This window comes from Felis catus, chromosome A2 (genome assembly GCF_018350175.1).
Source record: "Felis catus isolate Fca126 chromosome A2, F.catus_Fca126_mat1.0, whole genome shotgun sequence".
Lineage (NCBI taxonomy): Eukaryota > Metazoa > Chordata > Mammalia > Carnivora > Felidae > Felis > Felis catus.
Genome location: NC_058369.1, coordinates 139692885 through 139708202, shown reverse-complemented (window position 1 = coordinate 139708202; position 15318 = coordinate 139692885). Strand labels below are relative to the sequence as shown.

Sequence of the window (15318 nt, the reverse complement as noted above, 5' to 3'; positions counted from 1 at the left end):
ATTTTTTAATTCTCTCAACCATCCCATGAATTAGGACTTGTTAATATCATCCCCATTTTAGAGAGGAAGTAGTTTTAACTTAGACAAGGTAAGTAACTTGCCCAAGGTGGTGGAGTTATGAAGTAACTCTGGTGGTTGGTCTGACATCAATTCTTTGGTTTTTACTGCAGTGATTTACTTACTGGCATTTACAGCCTCTCCCTTGTTAGCCTAAGTCCTTGGCTGGCACCCATTCCCCCCCCCCCCCCACACACACATTCCCTCTTACTTATTCACCCCAGTGGCCTCTGTGGCTTCCAATTATCCTGACATTCAAATCCATCCACAAACAGCCTCCTCCTCTACAGCCAACCACTTCCCCACATGAACCCTTCAATCCAGCTAAAGGAGTCACTTTGTTTTTTGTTTTTTTTTTTTTTCCCCTCTCCATGTAGTCTCACCTTTGCTCAAGCAGCTCCCTTCAGCTGCAGTGCCCATTCCCACCTCCTCACCACCTGTCTACATTCTGGCTGGGTCAGCTGAAAAGAAAAATTTCCAAGGATGGAGAGAAGATAGGCAGTGGGTGGCTGAGCCCAAGGTGAAGTAAAATAATGTTTTCTTTTATTGATTTACCAATGTTTGTCTTTTAATTTCTGGAGAGCCTCAATTGCATGCAAAAATGTTAATAGGAGTTGAAGGTCTCTTATTCATACAGTTCCAATCTATTCTGCAAATAAAAAGCAGTGAAAATGATTCATATGTGAATAATTCCTCCAAACCTTTGCTTATTGAAATGGATCAGAGATAATTACCAGGTTGGAGAATTTGCATCCACACAATTTTCTAGTCTCACAAACATAATTTTCTTTAGAATGAATAGAAAATATTTGCTCTTTTAAAAGCTGCTGTGAATGGTGGAACTGTATTCTTTCTGTATCTGCAGAAATGTGGCTGCACTGTCCACTGCTGCCACCCGTTTGAGCAGGGGACTTCTTTCTCCCAGCCGGCCTCCAGCACTGTGGAGCTCAGATCATTTTAAATTCCCATCTGCGTTCACCTCTGGGTGGAAACCTGTGTTTTCTGTTGGTCATTACATCCACAAAAAAGAAGTTCATGTAACCTTGTAGTTTGGGTGTTTGTAATTTCTTCTTCAAGATGACTTCACATGCACACCACTGGTCGGGAGACAAGGATAACCTGTCACATCCTTGGGGTTTATTAACTTTGAGTGTTTAGTGGAGACTAGGAGGAAATTTTAATTGGAGTTGCTCTGAGAAGGGGGTGGGGACAAACGCTTTTTGTCTGTGATCCTTCAGAACCATCTGGAATACACATGAGATTCGTTTTCTGCCATTGTGTCTCCAAAGCATCAGGCTGTTGTTCCAGGTGTGTGAAGTGCCAGTATGGCTTAGGTTTAATACTTGATTTTCATTATGCCCAACAGCTTGGTCCTTTATTCTCTGGGGATGTGTTTTCAATACCACAGGAGATTTCTTTATGCCCAACCAAATGAATCTTTACAAACAGCTCAACTGGTATAAGGCCTCAGGTGGGCTTAAGGGACCCACAAGAACAAGGTTTATGTGTAGGCACAGGGCATATTCAAATGTGGCATTATATAAAAGGCATTTTAAATTTCTCTATTCTGGTTTTTTAGAAAAACAAGCACCCTTCCTTCTGAGACTAAAGAACAGATTCCAGGGTTCCTTGAAACTATGTTGGAAAAAGAAAAAGCAAGGCATGTACGAGATACTGAGTAAAATAAATGAGGATATTGTGGAAAAAGAAAGGAAATAAAAAACAAAAATTTAATGTTTTTAAAGGAGCAGATGAGAAAAAAAGGTGACGTCCATAGATGAATTTCCAGGAATGGATTAGGTTTTTTTTTTGTGTTGCTCCGAGTTAACACATTATCTTTAAAATGGAAAAGGAAGTCAGTAAACAAAATGAATGAACATTGCTACATAGGGTAATATGGGTGAATGTTAGGAATATAATTTTAAGTGAAAAGTCCCCAGAGATTACATCCTGCATGATACCTTTAAATAGCCCTTTTTATTGTGAAATATAACATACTAAAAGTGTATAGAGATGCCCTTTTTATAAGTTTAAAAACAGCCAAACCAAAAGTATATGCTATTAATAAATACAGATAAACCTAATATAATTGTATGCAAAGGAAAGCAAGGTAACAATGAACTCAGGTTTCAAGGTGAGAGACAGGGAGATAGGATGGGCAAGGATCTCATGTGGATATCAGTTATCATCATCATTTTAATTTTTGTTGGGTGATGATTTTATAATTGTTTGTTTTTAAAATCAACAAACCAACAAATGAACAACAAATAAAGGAGAACTTTTTATGTATAAATAATGGAAGGCTGTTATGGATTTAGGATTATGATTAAAGCAATTCTGTGCACCTGAGGTCCAGTTTCAAAAATCTGACAAAGGAAAAGGGGAAAGAAATATTTCTCCTTTGAGTAGCATATTCTAAGCATGGCTGTTCCTATACAGTATATTTCTTTCCCCGGAATTGGTTATTAATTATTCTTCTTGCCTTTAAATACATATATGTTTATATATGTGTATATTATTATTATATACATATATATGTATATACACATACATATATGTATATATGTATACATATATGTATATACATATATGTATGTATATATGTATATATTATATATAAACATATATGTATTTAAAGACAAGAATAATTAATATATACATATATATATGAATTCATATATTCACCCATATTACCATATGTAGCAATGTTCATTCATTTTGTTTATTGACTTCCTTTTCCATTTTAAAAATAATGTGTTAACTCGGAGCAACACAAAAAAACCTAATCCATTTCTGGAAATTCATCTATGGATGTCACCTTTTTTTTCTCAACTGCTCCTTTAAAAACATTAAATTTTTGTCTTTATTTCTTCTCTTTTTACACAAAATCCTCATATATATATATATATATATACACACACACGTGTATATATATATATATATATATATATATATACATATACACACACACACACGTGTATATATATATATATATACATATATATATATATATATATATATACACACACACGTGTATATATATATACACATACCTGTGAAGATTTCTCAATTCCACCAGCAAGTATTAGTCTCTTGGGAGATACTCTCCCCCTGCTGCAGAAAAATAATTTGTTGGTACATGTTTCAGGCAAAAGCGCCCTCTGCTTTCAGGTAGTGGTATGACACTCCTATGAACACCACCAGATCTGTAGTGGAGCTCAAGGTATAGGTAGGTCTCCACCAGAAGTGAAAAACCTAAGTGTCAAAATGGATAACTTGAATTTCCAAGCAGAACTAATATTCCTCCATGCATCCCCAAAACTATAAATGCAGAACTTTTAATCCTAACTTATACTGATTCTTTGTATTAATTGTTGCAAGTTGGGTTTCCTGGGAAGCAGATTAAATTGGAGATTGTTGTGATGTGATCTTGGGAAAAACATCTGTAATCATGTGAAGGAAGCAGGATTGGGCAGAAGGAGAAGTTGAACTGCAATGCAGTCATAAGAGAAGCCCCAGCTGATCCCATAGTGTACTAAATAGCTGGGAGAGTTCTGAAGAAATGTCTCCAACTGAGGCAAGGGGCCTGAGCCTTTGAACTCCCCTTCTCCAGGGGAAATCCACATCCAAGACTGCCTTTGGGGAGGATTTTCCTGATGATACCTCTCCGCCCCCCAAGTCAGGATATAGTGCCATTGCAGCCAATTTTTGGCTTGCATATAAATACTGAGCCAACCTATCTGTGAACTCAGCATGGCCTTTTCTCACCTCTGGACTATGGGTCTAAGGTAGTATTTGCGATAGGTGTGAGCAGAGGGGGAGGCATACTTGCAATAATAATGGATGTGATAGGAATCTGGATCATCAGCTCATGCAGTTATTTGTGCCCTCTGGTCTTGCTTATGACTCATCTCTGATGTACCACTTCTGTGTTACTGTAGCCAGTTCTCTGCTGCAGATGCCATGGCCTTACTCCAGAACCTTAGGTGTCTAATGTTATAACTCTCCTATGAGAACTTGCCATAACCCCCTACAACATCTCTTCTCATCATAGATTCCTCTAGGGTCTGTTAGATTATACAGCCAGGGCTAACTTGTGCTATAGCCATAGAGTCCTTTGCATGTCTGGATCTCATTACAAGCTGTCAATCTCCCATGTCACTCAGTAAATAGGTTGGAGTAGTATTTGCAAGTATAAAATGTATTGTCTCCAGAGCCTCATGTGTGATAATCCTGGTGTACCTCAGACCACTGAAATCCTAAACAAAACAAAACAAAACAAAATAAAACAAATCTACTGAAAGTCTCCAACATACTAGCTGTGTTTGCTCAACTGATCCAATTTACATGATGCCATTGGTATAGTGGGCCAATGTTATGTCATGCTAAATGTCAACGTCCAGATGGTCTAGGCCTTTTTGGACTATATTGTGACAGAGAGCAGGAATAATATAACCTTCAGAGAAGACTCTAAATATATACTGCTGTCCATCTTACATGGATGTGAATTGTTTCTGGTCTTCCTTGAGAGAGATGGAAAAGAAAGCATTTGCCAGACGAATAGCTACATATCATGTATCTGGAATCATGTTAATCTGCTCTAGAAAATATTTCATATCTGGCACCTTAATTGCAATTGGGACTACTGTTGAATTGAACTTGAAAATATCTACTGTCATTCTTCAGGAACCATCACTATTATAAGGACCATACAGGAGAATCAAATGAAAATGTGCTGAACACTTCCACCCTTGCAACCTTTAGATTTCTAAGGGTGCTGTAAATCTCTATCCTTTTTCAAGAGCAAGATATATGCAATTAATTAATTAATTAATGTGGTTGGTTGGTTTTCACTGAAGTATAATTCATTACAATAAAATCTTAAGTGTATGTCGTCCAGTGAAATTTGACAGTCGTGTGCAACTATGTAACCTAACACAGTCAAAATAGAAAACATTTTTACATCCAAAAATGTTTTTATATACCATTTTCAGGTTAATTTTACCTGCTTTCTCAGCCCTGACCCCAGGCAGGCATTGATCCACTTTCTGCTTGTATATTATATTTGGCTTTTCTAGGGTTTTATATAAATGGAATCATACAGTATGATTTTTGTTTTGTTTTGTTTTTGGCTTCTTTCTCTCACCATACTATTTTGAGATTCATTCATATTGTTCATGGTATCACTTGTTTGTTCCTTTTAAAATTGAGTAGTATTCCAGTAAATGCATATGTCATAATTCATTTATACATTCTCCTATTAATGGATACTTGAATTATTTTCTAGCTATGGCCATTAAGAGTAAAACTGCTATTAACACTCATGTCAAGTTTTTTTTTGTGTGTGTGTGAACATATATTTTCATTTATCATGAGTAAATTTTTAGGAGTTGAATTGTTGGGTTATAGAGGAGATGTTTATCTTTTTAAGAAACTTTGTAAAGTGTTCCCCAAAAAGGTTATACTAATTTTTCACTCCCACTGGCAATATATGAGGTATAGATCCTCATCAACATGGGGAACTAGCATAGTTTTGGCTTAAGCCACTCTAAGAGGTGTGAAATGGTGGTTTCATTCACTTCAACCACTTCCTTGTGGTTAAAAAAAATTTTTTTTTCAACGTTTATTTATTTTTGGGACAGAGAGAGACAGAGCATGAACGGGGGAGGGGCAGAGAGAGAGGGAGACACAGAATCGGAAACAGGCTCCAGGCTCCGAGCCATCAGCCCAGAGCCTGACGCGGGGCTCGAACTCACGGACCGCGAGATCGTGACCTGGCTGAAGTCGGACGCTTAACCGACTGCGCCACCCAGGCGCCCCAACTTCCTTGTGGTTTTAGTTTGCATTTTCCTGATTAATGATTTTGAGCACCTTTTCACATGATGTTGGCTATACCTGGTCTTCTCTGTCTCTTTAACCCTTCTGCCCGTTAAAATTTTTTTTAATAATTGATTTGTCGCAGTTTTTAAAAGTATATTCCAGCTATAAGTTCTTTCTTAAAGATATACTGTTATATACTTTCTTAAGGATATATTTTCCCCAGGGGTTGACTTTTCTTTTCTTTTTTTTTAAATTTTATTTATTTAAGTAATCTCTACACCCAACGTGGGTCTCGAACTACAACCCCAATATCGAGAGTCACACACTCTTCTGACTGAGCCAGCCAGGTGCCCCAACTTTTCATTTTTTTTAATTGAAGTATAGTTTACATATAATGTTATATTCGTTTCAGGTACAACATAGTGACCTGATAATTCTATACATTATTCAGTGCTTACCACCCATTAGTATAGTCATCATCTGACACCATACAGTGTTATTATAATATTATTGACTATGTTTCCTATGCTGTACTCTTCATGTCCATGATTTATTTATTCTGTAACTGGAAGTTTGTATCTTTTAATTCCCTTTCTACTATTTCACCCATTCCCCCACCCACCTCCCCTCTGGCAGCCACTAGTTCTCCATATATAAGAGGCTGTTTGTTATTTTGTTTGTTTGTTTTGGCTGTTCACTTTTTCAGGTGTCTTTGATGAGCAGAATTTATTCTTTTGTGGTTAATGCTTTTTGTGATTTGAGAAACCTTTTCTTACCTCAAAGTCACGAAGACATATACTTAATATTTTCTGCTAAAAGCTTTATGAATCTAGCTTCTACATTAAGGCTATGATACATCTCAAATTAAATTTTGTGTATGGTTGCATGGAGGCAGAGGTCCATTTTTTCCACATGTTTATCCAGTTCCAGAATCATTTGTTAGGGAAAAAAAAAACTTTTCTTTTCCCCCTCAGTTGACCATATGTGTGTTGGTCTATTCTGGACTCTCTATTCTGTTCCACTGATCTATTCATCTATGCTTGGGCCAACAACATTGTCTTAATTATTTTAGCTGTAAAATCATTAAATCAATGCAAATATTTTACTTTGTCCTTCTTTTTCAGTATTGCTTTGGATATTCTAAGTGCTTTACATTTTTATATAAGTTTTAGAATAAGCTTATAAATTTCTATGAAAATCCTTACTGGAATTTTGACTGGGATTGTATGGCATTTGGAGAGACAGGAAATACAATATTGAGTCTTTTAATTCATGAATGACATATATCTTTTCATTAGTTTATGTCTTCTTTAGTTTCTTTCAGCAATGCTTTGTAGTTTTCAAGGTAGATGTATTACACGCCCTTTGTTGGATTTATTCTTAATTGTATGATGTTTGCTATTGAATTATAAACTTATTTTAAAACATTTTTAAATGTAATTTTAAAGTGTTTTGGATTACAGTTTTTGCATACTTTGATTTTTGCATACTGATCTTGTATTCGATCACCTTAAAAATTCATTAGGATTAGTAGTTTTATTACTAATGTTATTTATTTATGTTTTATTTTATTAGTTATTTTATAAGTGTTTTTGAAGATTCATTTGGGTTTTCTATGTATGTTTGCATGTAGTTGGAGTGTAGCAATCAAGGGTTATACTTCCTAATATTTCTTTTTTCTTTCTTTTTTTCTTGCTTTATTACATTAGCTGGGACTTGCATTATAATGTTGAATGGAGTAAGTGACAGCAGACACGTTTGCATTATTTCCAGTGTTAATGAAAAAGAGTTCAGTGTTTTGCCATTATGTATAATGTTAGCTATAGTTTTCCAAGGATTCACTTTATCAGAAAGAAGTTTTCTTCTCTTCCTAGTTTGCTAAGTTTTTATGATGAATACATTTTTTTTCTATTAACATGTCAAATACTTTTCCTCCATCTATTAAAATAATAATGATTCCCCTCCTTATGCTGTTAATTAATTGGGTGAATTACATAGATTGATGTAGAAATGTTAAGCCAACCTTGAATTTTTGGATTAAACCCCATTTGATCATGTTGTATTATCTTATATAGTATATATGCTGCTGAGTTTGATTTGCTCATGTTTTGTTAAGATTATATTGTTCCTATGTTCCTAAAGAAGATTATTCTGAATCTTTCATCTCTTGTTTGTGTCTTTTCAGGTCTAATTTCTTAAATTGATTTGGGAAGTATTCCCTCCTCTTACATTTTCTTTTTTTTTTAATTTTATTTTTTATTTTTTAAATTTACATCCAAATTAGTTAGCATATAGTGCAACAATGATTTCAGGAGTAGATTCCTTAGTGCCCCTTACCCATTTAGCCCATCCCCCCTTCCGCAACCCCTCCCATAACCCTCAGTTTGTTCTCCATATTTATGAGTCTCTTCTGTTTTGTCCCCTTCCCCTGTTTTTATATTATTTTTGCTTCCCCTCCCTTATGTTCATCTGTTTTGTCTCTTAAAGTCCTCATATGAGTGAAGTCATATGATATTTGTCTTTCTCTGACTGACTCATTTCACTTAGCATAATACCCTCCAGTTCCATCCATGTAGTTGCAAATGGCAAGATTTCATTCTAAAATGGTTTGTGTGAGATTAGAATTATTTCTTCCTTAAATGTTTAACAGAATTCACTGGTAGTGCTATCTGGGTCCGCAGTTATTTTTGTTACAAGATTTTAGTTGGAAATACACTTTCTTTAATAGATAGAAAGCTATTTGATTTTCTAATTTTTTTCCTGTCCACTTTAAAAAGTTGTATTTTTCAAGGAATTTGTTCATTTCCTTTATCCATCAAATTCATTGGCATGAACTTGTTCAAAATATCCACTTATTATCTTTTTAATATTTGTAGCATCTGTAGTGATGTCTCCATTTCATCTTCAGAAGGGTCCCCATTTCAGCCTTCAGAAGGCTATTAGTAATTTGTGCCTTCTATTTTTTTTTGATAAGTCTTTACTAGAGGATTATAAAGTCAATTAAACTTTTAAAACATTTTGTTGATTTTTTTCTGTTGTCTATTTGCTATCGTATTGATTTCCATCCTTTTTATTGTTTTCTTTATTTTGGACTTAATTTACTCTACTTAAAAAATAAGGTTTTAGGCCATCTTGCGTCCCCACGTGTGTGCGCCTAATCTCAGCTGGTCCACCCGAGACCGCCTGAGCGCCAACCCTAGTCCCCTGCGCGCGGTCCCATTTCCGCCCCAACAAGATGAAAGAAACTATCATGAACCAGGAGAAACTCACCAAACTGCAAGCACAAGTGCGCATTGGTGGGAAAGGAAGTGCTCCCCGAAAGAAGAAGGTGGTTCATAGAACAGCTACAGCAGATGATAAAAAACTTCAGTTCTCCTTAAAGAAGTGAGGAGTAAACAATATCTCTGGTATTGAAGAAGTGAGTATGTTCACAAACCAAGGAACAGTGATCCATTTTAACAACCCTAAAGTTCAGGCGTCCCTGGCAGCGAACAGGCCATGCTGAGACAAAGCAGCTGACAGAAATGCTACCCAGTATCTTAAACCAACTTGGTGCAGACAGTCTGACGAGTTTAAGAAGGCTGGCTGAAGCTCTGCCCCAACAATCTGTGGATGGAAAGGCACCACTTGCTACCGGAGAGGAGGATGATGATGAAGTTCCAGATTTTGTGGAGAATTTTGATGAAGCTTCCAAGAATGAAGCAGACTGGATTGAGCCAACTTCTGAAGAAGAAAAAACTTGAAGCAGTTGCTGGGAGCTGCTATTTTCTATTATGACTGCTTTCTAAAACTTTTGTTCATGGATCTGATAAAATCTAGGTCTCTAATATTTTTAAGCCCAAGCCCTTGGACACTGCAGCTCTTTTCAGTTTTTGCTTATACACAGTTCATTCTTTGCAGCTAAATTAAGCTGAAGAAGCCTGGGAACAAAGTTTGAAACAAGATTAATAAAGTTCTTTGCCTAGTAAAAAAAGAAAAATAAGTTTTAAGGTGGAAGCTTAGATAATTGACTTTATGCTTTTTTGTTCTAATGTAAATATCTAGACCAATAAATTTTTTCTTGAAGCACTACTTTTTGCTGTGTCTTGCAAATTTTGATATGCTAATATACTACAATCTTTTAATGACCTTCCAGTACAAACTATTTTCTAGCATTATAATTTTTTCTTTTTGACTCATGGGTTATTTAGAAGTGTGTTACTTAATTTACAAATATTAGGGATTTTCTAGATGCCTTAATTTTTATTGATTTCTGATCTAAAGCCACCATAGTTAGAGAACATACTTTGTTATACATTTATCATTTTAAATGCTGACATTTAAATATTGACATTTTAAATACTTAATTTTTTATTTTTATTTTTTTAAGATCTTATTTTTAAGTAATCTCTACACCCAATGAGGGGCTTCAACTCAACCCCGAGATCAAGAGTTGCATCCTCTGACTGAGCCAGCCAGGTGCCCCTTAAGTACTTTAAATACTGACTTTTTAAATATTGGCAAATGGTCCTTATGCATTTGAAAATAATGTGTATTATGAAATTTTAATTGTGATTTTTTCCTCAATGTTAATTAAGTGAAGTTGGTTGATAGTGTCATTCAAATATTATATATCCTTAGTGATTGGGGAGAAGCTTAATTTTTCTACCAGTTACTGAGAGAAACCTGTTAAAATCTCCAACTATAATTGTGGATCTGTCTACTTTCCTCTTCTAATTTTACCATCTGCATTTTGTTTTCTTTTATCCCCTACTGTTATCTTATTTTTGATGAAGTAATGTTTTAGGACCCTAGTTTATCTCCTCTATTGTATTTTTAGCTGTATCTCATTTGACTTTAGTGTTTTCTCTAGAGATTATGATATATATTTTGTCACAAAGTATCTTCAAATAATAGTCTATTACCTCATGAGGAGTATAATAACCTTAAAATACAATGCAAGTATTTTTATTCCTTTTCCTGACTTCTGTTCTCTTATTCTTATATATTTTACTTCTGTATATGCTATAAACTTTACATTACTAATGTTACTTGTTTTTCTTTTTCATAATCAATAATCTTTTAAATAATCTTTTAAATTTTTAAAATGTATATATTTTGGTGCTTTTTTTCCTTTCCTCATATCCAGTATTTGATAGCATTTTTCTTCAGTCTGAAATTCTTTTAGTGTTTCTTGTACAGATCTCCTGGAGACAAAATCTGTCAGGTTGCTAATGAGAATGTCTTTATCTCATCTTCATTTTTGAAGAATAATTTGCTGGATATGGGATTTTAGGTTGGCTTTTCCTTTTTCTTACAGCACTTTAAAATATTTTTCCATTCTCTTTTGGCCTTTTCCATTAGCTTTCTTATTGTTTCTGATGAGAAGTGATGCCAGTTTTCCTCGGTATACAATGTGTTTTATCTTCTTTCTGCTTTTTTAAATCTTTTCCTACCTTTGTTTTTCAGAAGTTTGGCTATGTTGCACAAGTGTGTGTGTGTGTGTGTGTGTGTGTGTGTGTGTGTGTTTCCACTTGTGGTTCACTGAAACTTTTGTATTCAGGGGATGATGTATTTTTATCGCTTTGGGGGAAATTTCATTCTCTCTTTGAATATTTCTTTTGTTCCATTTTCTTACTCCCTTACTTCTGGCATTCCATGTATATGTGTACCAGACTCTTGAATACTTGTCTCAGAAATTTAAGATGTTCTGTTTCGTTTTTCATTCCTTTTTCCCTTTATATTTCAATTTGAGTAATTTTTATTACTTCTCTTTAAGTTTACTTATTTTTCCTCTGCCGTATCCAATGTGCAGTTAAGCCTATTGCTTGAATTCTTAACTTTGATACCATATTTTTCTTTTATAGTAATTTCTTTTAACTTTGTGTATGATTTTCATCTCTCTTCTAAAATTCTCCATCTGTTTTCACATTTTGTCTGTCTTTTCCAGTATTTCTTTTAATGTTCATAATTACTTTAAAATCACTATCTTTTAATTATGGGATATTTTACAGTCTGAGATATAGAGATAGTTATATAGAGAAAGAGAGAATCTGCTTCATGGTTTTCCTCTCTTGGTCGTGAACCAGATTCTCTTGCTTCTTCTTATATCCTATACTGTTTGACTACATGGCCCAATATTATGTGTAAGAGAATAGTAGAGACTGAAGTAGATAATATGGCGATCCTTCTTCTGGCAGGTCACCAGTATAGGACACTAAGACTCTCATATCTGGACTTTGAACTGAATCTGGACTTTGTTGTAGCTTTAGTTAAATTCAGTTCACCTCTGGTTTGAGTTTGTGTGGGGTTGTTTTGTTTTTGTTTTTGTTTTTGTTTTTTTGGCAGTATCAGAACTTTTCATTCGTCAGTGCTTGGAATCTGGGCTCTGCCCAGATTCTGGAGTCTTTGTGCTCCATAGCCTAGTTGCCAGCTTTTAGTGTTCCTGAAGAGTGCTTCAGGCAGTGGTTTTTGGTTTTTTGTTCGGTTCTGCCACATTGTAACCGATCTTTGGTATATAATCCTTGTGTACTTGGTGAAAACTTATGGGAATTGTTAGACTAAGGTAGATGCAGACTTGGTCTTGGCTGGGGACTCCTTGGGATTCCAATCCACATGTTCTGCTCTCAGAGGCTTATTAAATGTTTGGTTGGTTTCCCCTTTCCATTGTCAAGGCTGTATTCCTCCTCTTCCCGGTGCTCTGCCAGAAGTAGAAGCATCTCATCATTTTCTGGTTTTTAGTTCGGTTTTAGTTTTTAGTTTTTAGTTTTTAGTTTACTTTGGTTTGTGTCCTAAGCCCTCATCAGTTAAATAAAGCCATGATTTAGGTTTTTGGTGGTTTTTTTTAAGCTTTCTTAGCTTTTTGGCAGTAGTGTTGGTGTAATAGTCTCATTACTGTATATATTCTAACTGGAAGTGGAATTCTCTCGTTTATTCACTATCTCAGATAAGGTAAGGCAAGATTCATAAGCTTCCGTTTGGTTTCCTTCACTGCAACATCTCTTATCCCACATGTCAAGGAATTAATGTGTTAATTCTGCCAACCACTAAATATATTCATTCATGGCCCAGAAAAATGACCATTGGATGACTCTATGAATTAACTGGATCCAGTGGATCTACCCAGAATCAAACCTAGGCCAGAAAACCATTTATTATTTCTTTCCTATATGCTTTCACTTTAACAATTAGGCTCTAATGGCATGTCAAGTCCCTGGGTATCAATTTCAACTTAGACTGTTTGTCCAAGAGTCCTAAAATAAAACAAAAACAAGAAATAAAACTGTGCATTTCCTCTCCCCAGTTTACTGTTACCCAGGTATCTGGGGTTCTGAGCCTTTGGGGAAGGATTAGAATAATTAATATCATGTATACTTGCCAGAAAGGCTCTTTCTCACGGCACTTCTGTCTAGGCTACATTATTCTGTAACTCTTTCGAGTGACAATAAAATGGAAAATTGAAGGACGCCAAGAGACAGAACATGCTAATGATCTTTTCAATCCATTTATGCCCTGCTAGATAGAAAACTGATCAATACTGAGATGTTTCATTGTTGCTTCCAGTCCTTTGCCTGGAGGTAGGATTCTTCAGTTATTGAAGAATTCTGGGCCATGAGTTCTCATTACCCTCTCCTTATTGGGAATGGACCATGAACAGAGAGGTTCTTGAAACTTCCAAGTAAATCTCTTCTATATTGAAGTACTATCTCCCAAAGGAGATATTATGACCCCCTTTTTAAAATTTTCTTTGGGGTGCCAAATTCCAGCAAATGCTTTAGGTAACTTGGAATCTACTCATCACTCATTTTCTCTTGATAATTTCTACTAAACAGGACACTAGAGGGTAAGTTTCTTCCTATTCTCCAGAAGAAACACAAAGACTGGGTTTGCATAATTTCTAAACAAAGAGGGACTTATAATAGGAAATTTGCAAATGTCATTTATTCTTTTTCTTTGTTGCATTATGTAGTCTATCTTCTGGGAAAGAAGCCCACAAATCTTAAAGCCATGGACCCTAGTCTAGTTCCAATCTGTTAATTCCATCTCCTTCCCATGAGTGGAATGGTAGTTGTATATTGCTTATTAACAAATATTTAATGAGCACCTGCAATCATCCATGCATTGTTTCTGGTGGAGGTACTTTGGTTAAAAGAGACAAAAGCTTTTATGGAGCTTACATTCTAGTGAGGGGAGGCAGTCAGTAAGTAAGTTAATGTGTGAGATGGTATTAAGTGCTATGGAGAAAAATAAAACAAGAACAAGGGAGAGAGCTGCTGGATTGGAGCTGGTAGTGGTTATAATTTTAACTAGGGTAGTTAGAAAAGACTTTACTAAAAAGGTGACATTAAAGATTATCTGTGGGAGGATGTCAAGGAGTCTGAAAGCCCAACGAAGGGAATTTTTCAAAGCATCTCCCATTTCACCTAAGTCAGCAGCAAACTGAGGCCCAAATCCAGGTATTAGTATCCTTTGTCTCCTGTGCTTTTCCATTCTGTGACACTGTTATAAGGCCCTATAAGGGATTCACTGAAGCAGTATATCCAGCGATGTGGTGTAACTGTGAACTGTTGGCAAACAGGAGTGGCAAACAAATTAGCTAAACAAGTCCTCATTGATTCCCTACTGTTCAGAGAAGATCACAGGTTCCCTAGGGATCTCAGAGAAATACACACTGGATTTCCTGCCTTCAATAAGCTGACAACATGGGGTAGGAGTGGGGGCAAAGAACAAACAGATCAAGCAGGTGTTTTGATGATACAGTCTGAACAGTGCAGACACAGAACTACAACCAGGGATGTTCTTAGGGCAGTGTCTTTTGCCAAAATCCAAATGACGTTTTTCACAGGCTTGCTGTGAAGAAAGACAATTCCGTTCACTCACCTTCTTTTCAGCCTTGCTCACACACATGGATTATCATACTGTCAACAGCATAATCTAATAAGAAGGATAGCAATATATTGTCTTTTGTTAGCTGGCTGAAACCCAAGGACTGTGGTTGTTGAATACAGAAGGGCAGACAGATGGAAGTTTCACGCTGTCCTGTAATTGCAAAGTAGCTTTACCTTCGAGAGTCCTTTTCAGAACAGTGTCTATTACCCGTGGCTAAGTTGGGATGGTACATTTTAAAATAATATGGAATAGACCTACTGGTGAAATTTAATTGTTACCAATTAGATCTAGCAGAGGGAGAATTTATATCAAGCACTGTGACTTACCTAATTGGACTGCAGAATTGAAGTTGTCGTTATATTCAGAAAAGCAAGTACTTGTTTTAGATGTCGGTTTTTACACTGCATGGAAAATAGTGGCCAGAAACTAGGCATATATTGCCTCCCCGTGCTGTGTACCATAGTGCCGGAAGTAACAAATATGCAATTCAAAAGGTATTAGAAAGTAGTCCCAGTAAAAAGAAGAGAAATTCAGAAAGTTTAAGATATATCTACTTTGCAGCAAACGAGGGTG

The 15318-nt window shown here is 35.7% G+C and overlaps 1 protein-coding gene and 1 pseudogene across 1 annotated transcript in view; both read left to right on the top strand.

The window, feature by feature from the left end:
* The first annotated feature begins 458 nt into the window (after nucleotides 1–458).
* AASS (aminoadipate-semialdehyde synthase) overlaps nucleotides 459–15318 on the top strand; it is a 147383-nt gene continuing 132523 nt past the window's right edge. The window contains exon 1 of the mRNA XM_045052661.1: nucleotides 459–577. The gene's annotated coding sequence lies outside the window, so the exon portion shown is untranslated. The remainder of the gene's footprint in view (nucleotides 578–15318) is intronic.
* On the top strand, nucleotides 9071–10098 carry LOC101091524 (annotated as a pseudogene).